The following is an 11,345-nucleotide window of genomic DNA, read 5'->3' on the forward strand; positions in this document are numbered from 1 at the left end:
AGAGCAGTGTTGCTAACTCCTCAGTAAGGAAAGTAGCCATTAGATGTCCTAAAAGTCCTAAAAGTTGCTAAATGATGTCATGGCCTAATTTGCTATAATAGACAATTTGCATGTAATTGTAATGGACGCTGTAGGAGAAGGAATAATGTCGTGGGAGAGACAAAAAGTGAGTAAAAACACCTTATATATGTTTAGAACTACAAATGAACTTTCTTCTGTTGATTCTTGGTTTGTTTTTTTTATTTTGCTATTGAAATAGGCCATCACTCCTCAAAATAACAGAAATAAATAACTAATAAATGACTTAAATGCTTTGTCTAGACCTACATTACATAAATCAAAGATTATTTTTTGTCTTTATTGTGATAGGACAGCTGAAGATATGACAGGAAAGGGATTAGAGAGAGGATGACACACAGCCAATGAGCTGCAGGCAGGAGTTGAACCAGCAGCCGCTGCAGAGGACTGACAGCCTCAGTAGTGCACACGCTCTACCAACTGAGCTACAGGGAGACCCATCTAAGTCCCTTTTGTCCTGTATTGTTAAATATTAGAATATCAAGTTTAATAAAAAAGACTGTTATGTGGGGTGGAATTGCTAGCTCTAACCAGCCCTCCTCCTTTATCCGGGCTTGGGACCGGCAAAGTGACCCAAAAGAGACACTTTGGCAGAGTTACTTGGTTTTTTTTATTTTATTTATTTTTTCAACAAGACAAAAGAAAAAAAACTGTCAATGAAAAGAAGGAAAAAACTGTCAAGGGCAATATGAGAAAATGATGGTGATGGACTGTGGGAGGAAGCCGGAGCACCCGGAGAGAACCCACACAGACACGAGGAGAACATGCAAACCCCAAGCCTTCTACAGCCAATCAGAATGGAATTGTGAAACTGCAGAGGGCTGGTGGTCTGCAAACTGTCCTACCTGGTGTCCGCCTACCTTTTTCATTAAATTAAATGTGTTGTTGGGGGGGGGGGGGGGGGGTCACATTATAGTGATGTTTATTTGGGACATAAACACCTTTTATTTAATTGTGTTGTGGGGGGGCGGGGGGGGTCTTTCTCAAGTTTCTGATTTTTCTTGCTCTCTCTCTCCAGGTTGGTGGAGAGCTCAGCATTCCTCTCCTCTGCTTTTTGGAGCTGAGCGTTCATCTCTTCCAGTTTTTTAACAAGGGCCCCATTGGCAAAATAGACATTCTCAAGCTCTGTCTGATTTTCCTGGTCCTTACACACCAAATACTCCTCCCTGCGCTGCTGTTCAGACAACTTTATCTGCAGTTCTTCCAGTTGTTGTTGAAGATGAACCTTTTCACCATACAGCTCTTGACTTTTGTCTAATTCTTTCTGCAACCGAGCTTTATGCTTCTGTCTACATTTCTTTTCAACATCGAGCTGTCCAATCAGATAGTCAGTCTGGTCACACTGGTCTTTATAATTATCCTCTGCTTTTTGGAGTTGAGCGTTCATCTCGTCCAGATTTTCTTGGTACTTAATCACCAAATACTCCTCCCTGCGCTCCTGTTCTTCCAGTTGTTGTTGAAGATGGACCTTTTGAGCGTACAGCTCTCGTCTTTTGGCCAATTCTTTCTGCAGCTGAGATTTCTGCTTCTCTCTCCATCTCCTTTCTTTTTCGAGCTCTCCAGTCAGATACTCAATCTGGTCCCACAGTTGTTCATAATCATTCTCTTCTGCTTTGAGCTGAGCTTGCAGCTGGTTCACCTGTTTGATAAGGGAACTCATATTTAACCTTAGTTTCAAAGACTTAGTGAATTGTAGTCTGAAGTTGTTGTTTATCTCACAGTGATATATGTCCTGTTCAAAGGTATCTCCTGTTGATTCAAATGTACACTACAGAATGGATCTGGCTGTGTTTACTCTTGTAATGATGTCACTATGACATCACAGAATGGAATTCCTTTGATGATGCTTTTTTTTAAATTCTTTTGATGATAAACTTTATTTAAAATTCCATTGATGACACTTTTTTAAAAAATTCTATTCAATTCAAAAAAACTTTATTGGCATAAATGCACAAAACATTATTGTCAAAGTATTTGTAATGATTACAAACAAAAACAAAAAGGTACACTTCATAAAATAAATAGCAGAAAAAAGTGAACATTACACTTTTGTGTGTTGAAGTATGTGTGTGTGTGTGTGTGTGTGTGTGTGTGTGTGTGTGTGTGTGTGTGTGTGTGTGTGTGTGTGTGTTAATGAATTTTTATTATTGTGTCATGCACCAAGTGCCCAGCCCAAACAGGCTTACAAGACACAACTATTTAGATAAACAGACCAGAAACCAGAAAAAACAAACAAAAACAAAACAAAACAAAAACACAACATAGCTCACAATTAATGTTAATTAAATAACCTTTCCTGATGCCTTTCCCAAGCTTTAGAAACAAAATTGACCAACTTATAAACATTAAAATTAAACAGCCATTCCATTCTGTCATCATCAGAGCACCAGAACATTTCTGGATTTTGAAGACATTTCATGGAATAAAGGTTTTCTTAACTCGTCATAAAAAGGACAATACAAAAGAAAATGTAATTTGTTCTCAGCTTCTCCTAAATCACACATCTCACATAACCCGTCATCCTCCTGGATGTTTTTAAATCCACCAACTTCAAGGTTCAGAGGAAGGATTCCTCTTCTCAACTGTGCAACTAAACACCTCTGACTCCTTGTAAGATTTGCTGTAACATAAAATTCAGGACCATAATTGTGCTCGATTTGAATATATGTTCGTAATTTGAGTTTTAACAAAGTATCATTTAACTCAAATCTAAGCCTAAAATTTAGCAAGTAACTTTCCTCTAATTATGTTTATGCTACATGTTAAATTATTACTAAACATATATTGTAACTCAGCTTCCTCAAAGATATCATTAATCTCTTTAACCCAAGGAGAGTTGTGCAATTTACTCCAGAGAAAAACCTTCTTATTGATGCTGTTTTCTGACATATTAAGCAGGTGATTCCACAGTCTAATCATCTCACATTTCTGCCTCATTGAACCAGGAATGCCACAAGGAATATGAGAGAGAGAGAGAGAGAGAGAGTGAGAGAGAGAGAGAGAGAGAGAGAGAGACAGAGAGAGAGAGAGAGAGTGTATTTAGCTCCAACATTAGACCCTTCGTCACACAGTGAGTATCAGTTTCAGTCGTTTTAAGAGCAAGAAAACAGCGTCTTGCACAAAGCGAGGATTTGTGTATTGACGTAAAGATAGAGTCCCATTGGTCTGCTGATAGTGTACGTCCTAAATCATGTTCTCCAGCTATTTTAATCCTGTCCAAGGGGGGACATGTTAGCATAGAAATTTTCCTGTAAAGTGTTGACATGGCACCCTGAGATAGTGGATCAAACGACAGGATTGTGTCTGCAAGATTGGAGTCAGGTTCTTTAGGAAAGTATGGGAGGATAGAGGATACGTAGTGTCTGACCTGCAAGTATCGGAAAAAATGTGTTTTAGGTAATCTGTATTTCTCTGATAGTTGGCTGAAAGACATGAAACATTTATTTTCAAACATGTCTTTGAATCATCTGATGCCCTTCTTATGCCAGTCCTGAAAAGTTGTATCATGTAGGGATGGAAGAAAAAGATGATGAAGCAATAGGACTCAAGAGAGACAAGTCGCTGTAACCAGAGGTCCTCCTGAACTGGGCCCACACTCTTAGGGTACGGCACACAACCAGATTATCTAGTGATTTAGTCATGGAGTAACTGAGAGGAGAGCCAAAGAGGCCTGGGAGCGAGATATCCTGGCATGAGTTTAGCTCTACGATTGTCCATTCTGGACAGTTGGGCTGATGATAGAAGCAGATCCAGAAGGCAATACAACAAATGTTCGTTGCCCAATAACAATGACGGAAATCAGAGAGTCCCATGCCCCCGTCTCGTTTGAGTCTCCAAAGTAGGGATTTATTAGTGCAACCCCTTTTTGTCATATGTCAAATATATGAGGAGATGTTTGAGTCTAACAAAACACAGAATGATTTTGGAATAAATATTGGTATACACTGGAACAAGTATGTAAATTTTGGGAGTATGTTCATTTTTATAGAATTTATTCGACCAGCAAGGGATAGTGTACGAGAGGACCACTGCAGTAACGATGTTTTAACCCGATTTAATAGAGTTATGTAATTTTCTTGGAATAGATTTTTGTGTGACTGCTACTCCTAAATAAGTAAACCGTTTCTCTTTGATTTGAAATGGTGTATCATTGTAATCCAAGTCGAGCGCTCCATCATTAATTGGAAACAGGGTTAACTTTGAACTTGAACTTGAACTTTTGTGCATGTTTACCTTGTATCCCGATAGTGATCCAAACTGGCTAAGTAAAGACAGTGCTGCTGGTAAAAAGGTTGTTGGGTCTGTAAATGTAGATGTACTGTATGTATTTGTTGTCACTTTGTGAGTTTATTTTGTTTATTGGGCATAGTGAACGTACGTAGCGTATATAATATGGTGAATTTGTCACTTGTGCATATCTCCCAGCTGAGACTGGAGAGGACGGGAGGTGATACTGTATGTTGCTGCTCTAGAAAAAATATTTAGTTAGAAATCAATTCTAAATTCTGCTCTGAATTGATTATTTTTAAAATTATACTACTACTACTACTACTACTACTACTACTACTGATAATAATAATAATAATAATAATAATATTAATAACATAATTATAGTTATAATATAGTTATAATGAAAACAATTCTAAAAAAGAAGCTGTAGTACTGATAAAGAACCAGGCTGATAATATATAGATAAAATCCTAATAATACCCACCCAGCTGGTGGTTTCACTCTGATTATGAGCAAATCACAGTTCAAATCCCCTCACTGTAAGCCTTATTTAACTATTGTTATTTTGTGATTATTATTTTTGTGGCACACACTACAATCACTCACAAAAATGTTAAGGATTGTTTGAGGTGACATTCAATATCTATGACCTTTGACCCCTCAGTCAGCACTGCTTTAAAACCTGCATTTGACTGAAAAAAATAAAACAACTATTACAATCATGATGATGTGGTATTTGTTGGGGTCTGTACCAAACAAACAAGATTTGAAAATACATTTCATTGCTGACTCTGTTCACAGCAGTACATTGCTGAGCTTTCAGGCTGGTGACCAACTCTTCTTCTCAGAACTGGGGGCCGTTGTACCGCTGTATTTACACTTATATGTATAATCAGAATGAACAGTAGAAAGTGGACTAACCTGAAGACTCCTCCATAGTTTCCCACAGACAGTGTGAAGACCAGAGCAGTCCACCTGGAACCATCTACAATCAAACACAAAATAAATTCAGAGTTGTACACATTCAAACCAACCTCAGTATATACGATAAAAACTGGATATCTGTACTCATCAATTATCTTTCATTCCAATGCGTTCCATTTTTTTTTAAAATCTTTCAGAAGAGACCTCCTTAGCCACGTCTGTTTTTAAAATATTTTTGCATATATTTTTTCATAGGAAAAACATAAAACTAATATTTTTAATCTGAAGTAATCTAAGTATCTGAAAAATCTGCTTAAAAAATTAGAAGAAAAGTAAAAAAATACAAAATAGATATATTTACATACTATACAGTCACATGTGAGACTATAAAAAAATATACTACTACTACTACTACTAAGAATAATAATAATAATAATAATAATAATAATAATAATAATAATAATTATAAAATGATAAGAGGAAGATGAAGAAGGATAACAATTTTCTGATGGATTATGAAATGCCAGAATTCACTAAGTTTTTAAGATTTCCTTTTTTAAATTATTTGTATCTAGGGAAACGTGATAAATTTTGCAGCCCATGATGGGAAATTTCTAATATTGTTCATTATTCTGACACTGAAATTACAGCTGATAAACAGATAAAGCAATGCTGAATTGACTGATTGTGTTAGGGCATATGAACTCTTCAATAAAAGCCAAAATGTTTGTGAAGTTTTTTGATAAACTTCACATGACAAAATATAAATAAATCTGAATTGCTCTTTGTTTTGTTAGATTTGGGTTGGAATATTAAATCATCCATCATTACCCTCAGGTATACAGTATATAAACTACAGTTTATAGGAACGTCATCATCTATACACACACACACACACACACACATATAGATGTATAGCCATAGATAGATAAAAAAAAAAAAAAATAACATTATTAGTTACAAAGCCAATTTCTGAGATAAAGGCCCAAATAATCAGAAAATGTCATAACCAGCGATACAACGTTATTATGATTTAAACTCATAATTTTGATTTTACTAAAGGGGTATTGTTTTTACTGCTGTTTATCATCCGCCTATATAGGAAAGCCTTCATTTGCGTAATTCTCGCGAGATTTGCATATGTTGTTTCTTTATTGAGCATGTTGTATAAATGAATTATGTTTCATACTGTAGTTTTACAAGGCAACAACGCTGTGGTTAAAAAAAAGAAAAAAAAACGTCTGGGTCTATGGTTTAATATACTTAGCGTTAGTGTTAGGCAAATTTATGGTTTGTCTCAAAATGATCACTCTCGCGAGATCTGTCGCGAGTCTAGGATTCCTTCTAGACGCGATCGTTCGATATTCACTTTGGCTCAGTACTCATGCACAGGTGGCGTTGATTTACTCTGACAATAACACAAGGAAAGCTTGACAAAAGCGATGTAAAACGACATGTGACGTCCCACAATAATCTCACAATTTTCCCTTCATTTTAAATTTTAACTTTCCTTCATTTATTCGGGTTGAATGGCCGCTGTGCGGGTTGTTTATCCGCCTCAAACTTAATGTACCCACAGGTGTTGTTAGCTTAGCTGTTAGCCACCTAGCAACGGACGCAGCGACACAGTTTGTGTTTGTGTGTCCATTCAGCCTCCGACTTACCTCAAAACTTCAGTTTTTGTTGTTGTTTCCGTCCATTTGGTCTCATTTTCCCTCGCGTACTCCACATGTCGTCATTAAACAGGTATTATCCGCTCAATTTGCAACATTTCCGGATGTGTCCTCTGATCACTTGAACACCATGTGAAGTTGAGCCCTGGGCAACACGACCCCCCCGAGGAGGGAGGGGGTGTCTGGGTGCCAGGGAACTTTTTCACCGTTTTATTTTTTGACTGAACTCCAGAGTGACAGAATTGAGGAAATATTTGGTTTTTGCTGCAGAATCAATATACAACTTCATAAAAATAGTTTTCACTGTGCCGCCTTCAAAATAAGAGTCCCCAATATCCATCTCTGCCAACAGGTTGACATTCACATCAAAATATGAAAAGTTTATTGATCTTCAAAGGAACTGGAGAAAACTGTATGATCTTCGAGAATCGTTTCATCATGCATATTTTTATTTATTTATTTATTATTTTAAAAATATAAATATAGTAATTAGGGCTTTCAAGTTTTTCAAGCAAAATCATCAAATCAAATTCAACAAATCAATTAATTGATCTAAACCTAAAATTGATAAACCTAAAAACCATCATTAAACATAGTCATCAAATCTGAAAAATTTGTAAATAGTTAACTCTAAACTTCAGAGTCTTGGATCATGTATAATTAAATTGAGGGGAAGTAAAAAAATCTAAAGCCTTCTCATAACAATTGGAATATAAATGTAATCAAAATTATTTGTATCAGTACCTCTCAGCCTGGCCACCAAATTGGAAGTAGCCAGTCAAGGAGCCAAACAAGTAGCTTGAGGGCACCTCCTCAGGCAGCTGCCAGGGACAGATACCCCCCTCACTGCAGGTTTCTTAATTTATCTTTATCCCAAAGGTCAACTTCAGGGTGACATAATGTTCAGCTCTCTATCAGTCACTGTACTCTTCTGTTAAAAGTCATTAAAAGATTTAGCTATCATTGAAGGACATCACTGTGGCGTGGGGTTAAGTTTTTGTAACTTTGTTGTAACTTTGTTGTAACTTTGCGCTTCATGGTCGAATCCACCCCAAACGTAATATGTTTGATAAGATAACTGGCCTACAGGATAATATTTAGTCAGTGTTGCAAAATGGCTCCATTGGGCCCCCTACAATATTTCAATGAAGCAGCCCCTGCAGCGTGTTTCATCAACATGTAAAAAAAAATCAGTAGGCATATGTTTCATGTCCAGGTGTACATTAAAGCCTCTTGGAGCCAGTCTAAACCCAACAGGAAGGCATTTTTGAATTTTGTGGTCAATTTTGCTGCTTTCCACATGTTGTGTTTTAGTAAACCCCTCCTAGAGAACTGATCAGATTGACTTCAAAATGGGTGTGTGCCATCCAGACTAGTTTATGATCAAAAGTTCTTAAAAGATTTAGCTATAATTGAAGGGTATGGGGTGGTGTTGAGTTTTGAAGTCTTGCCATGAAACAGGAAGTTACTGTAACTTATAAGTGACCAAGTCACCCCCTTCACATGTCTGATAAGAGTCCCTTCATGATCACATTTACATCCCAATCAGGAGTTATACTCATTGCGGCAATTACTGGCGTTAGGAAGCAAGCCTCGTGTGACAGTCATCTGATTAACATGAAATTTTCAGTGTTGTCTACACTTAATATACTGGAACATATCATTAATGGGTGCGCTGTAGTGCCACCTACTGGAAACAGGAAGTGGCATCAAATTTTTTTCTACACCAGTAGAATCATTTGCAAGCTGCTGTACAAATTCTACACACAGTGTATTCCTTATTCCTGTTCATTGATAGATGAGGAATTCTGCTCATTTAAGGTTGCAGCTCTGAAATCAAAAAAAAAAATCAATTAAAGGTTCTCAGGCCTGTATGACAACATGAGATAACCTGTCTTCATGTCTCCATCTGTCCAGCACAGAAGGGAAGCAAATATGATCAGGAATTTTATGGATTTAGCTTTACTTCTGCTGAAATAGAAATCTAAGCTACACCATTAAAAATAAAGTACAACTGTACTCATTTATTTTATTGGTGTACACAATTTTACTGTAAATATTGACCCTGTTTATACTTTTAATGGGTCAGTAGGCTTTTGTTGTTAGTTGGTTTTGTTTGCAATTCTTAAGGTTACTTTTGAATAAAATTTGTATTGCATATACTAAGTGAACTGACATGTATAAAGTGAGAAGCAGGGTACTGAGACCCAGGGCAACAGTAAATGGCTGTTGTACTTTTCTTTTGAACCACAAGGGGGAAGCAGCAAACAAAAGTTAGATTTATGTACAGAGATGAGAGTAATACAAAACATTTTGAAGCAGTGATACGGGAACAGCTGAGTGAGTCATGCTGTTTGTCTTCAGCTGACCTGATGCACCTGACCTGTTGAGCTACATTCAACCCATGACATGCTGATTTTTTTTATGTCTATATAAACAACATGCAATATCATTTAGTTTACACTTCAAAAACATGGTCAAGTCTTCAGAAACTTTTTAACATTTTCAGATCAGCTAGATCATATTCTCACCTGTTTTTAAAGGTTTTTTAATTTTCAGTGGATCCAAGTCTAAAAATGCACATTGGTCACTGCATTAATCATCTTTATGTATCTCTCACAGTTCAGCTTTAAGCCATTTAATTCATAATTTTCTTTTTTCCTCTAGAGTGCAAAGAGTGAACAGTGGCATGAAGCTATAATGGAAATCTCATGAGCAACTATCTGATGAACACATCTTCCCTTAATACATTCAACTTCTCGAGTTTAGGGCATCCATTAACTGCTTTCAGCCTGACTGCACACTTTTCTATTATTCAGTTATTCTGCACCTCTGCCATTATTATCTCTGACCTTTAGGGAGCAGACACACTCATGCATTCTCTCCAGGACACTGACTCTTCTTGAGTTTGTTAATAAGAATGAGGCTCTAACCCCCACGTTGGAGGGTGTCTTTGTGTGTGGTGCATCTTTTTTCTAAAGACCAGAGGAAGACAGATGGTCAGATGTGATCTGTTGCTCCCAGTCTCAACTCAAACTCAATGTTGCAACTCAAATTTAACACTGAAGTTTAAAATTTCAACTACATTTTATGTCAGTTCTGTTGCTTCTTTTCCATGATCTTGCATTTTTTTGAAAATCATATTCTATATTTCCATCAGTGTTTTGGACCATAAACTTTAGCTGTTTCTTTCCAAGTCGGATCGTAGAAGCCGACTGACACAAAGCCAGCTTAGATCTCACAAGTGCAGAGATTTTAGTCCTGAAAAAACACATCAGACCAAAACAAGGGATGTTAAACTGGAAGCTAACTATATGATGTGTATGAAATATGTTGTTCTTGCTGTACATTATATTGCTGTATTTGGACAAACAGTTACATGGCCATGCAGGAATAATGTATGTATGTGTAATATGTAAAAATAGTCAATGAAGTAATTATCAGATAGATTTCTAGATTATTAAATAACTGATAGATGTATATATATTATCACAATAGACTCGTGACCACAATAATGACCTCATGAGCAGGTCATTTTTGTGAAATAAACCATGACAGGGTGATGCAGGACCCTGATAAGAGGTGGAGGGGTCTTGAATCATCCTGAAGGTTTTTATTTCACAATAATGTCCTGCTAACTGTTTATTATTCTGCTTATACATAGCTTAATATAAAAAATCAACAATTTGACACAAAATATTGGTTTAAAAATGTTTTTATTGCTCCATCAGAGCCCATGATCAGAACTGCATCCATAGTAAACTTCATAGCAACATAACAACGGTCTGCTATAAAGAAATAACAGACCTTAGAATGCTGTCATTCCCCAATCAGAATTGAGTGTTTAACAAAGGTGCATGTGTGTGTGTGTGTGTGTGTGTGTGTGTGTGTGTGTGTGTGTGTGTGTGTGTGTGTGTTTCAATGTATATTGTAAATATATATAATATATAGAGATAAAATGTTGGCTCCATAAAGGTGCAAGAAAAAAAAAAAAGAAAGAAAAATTCATTCATTTTCATTCATTTTCTGTAACCGGGAGGCTGGAGTCTATCCCAGCTGACATTGGGCGAGATGCAGGGTTCACCCTGGACAAGTCACCAGTTCTTCATAGGGCTGACACATGGAGACAGACAACCACTCACAGAAAGAAAAATAATCTTTTCAATAAATGTTAATATATTGTTCATTCAGTATATTGTCATTCACATGTTTATTAATATTAAAACATGTTTTTTTTAAGTCAGGACAAAATATGGTCATATTTAATTTTGTCTCAAGTGTCACTGATGCCCCTCAAGTCTGTGATGTGTCATAACTAGGGGTAGAGCTCAGTTGAAGACACAGTTTAGCCCAAAATCAAAAAGACACATTTTCCCCCCTGCCCTGTAGTGTGTTTAAACATCCAGATAGTTTTGGTGTGAGTTGCAGAGTTTTGGAGAT

The 11,345-nt window shown here is 36.6% G+C and overlaps 2 long non-coding RNA genes across 2 annotated transcripts in view; both read right to left on the reverse strand.

Annotated features, from left to right (window-relative positions):
* Positions 1–11,345, reverse strand: part of LOC146331012 (uncharacterized) — a 150,987-nt gene that overhangs the window by 4,065 nt on the left and 135,577 nt on the right. The window lies entirely within an intron of this gene.
* On the reverse strand, positions 3,193–7,038 carry LOC146331013 (uncharacterized). The gene is made up of 3 exons (XR_014772416.1): positions 6,897–7,038; positions 5,230–5,293; positions 3,193–3,445 (listed from the first exon to the last, which is right to left on the reverse strand). It is a non-coding gene; the product is annotated as an uncharacterized LOC146331013 (long non-coding RNA).

This window comes from Lutjanus erythropterus, chromosome 2 (genome assembly GCF_056507025.1).
Source record: "Lutjanus erythropterus isolate fLutEry1 chromosome 2, fLutEry1.hap2, whole genome shotgun sequence".
NCBI classification, from domain to species: Eukaryota; Metazoa; Chordata; class Actinopteri; order Lutjaniformes; family Lutjanidae; genus Lutjanus; species Lutjanus erythropterus.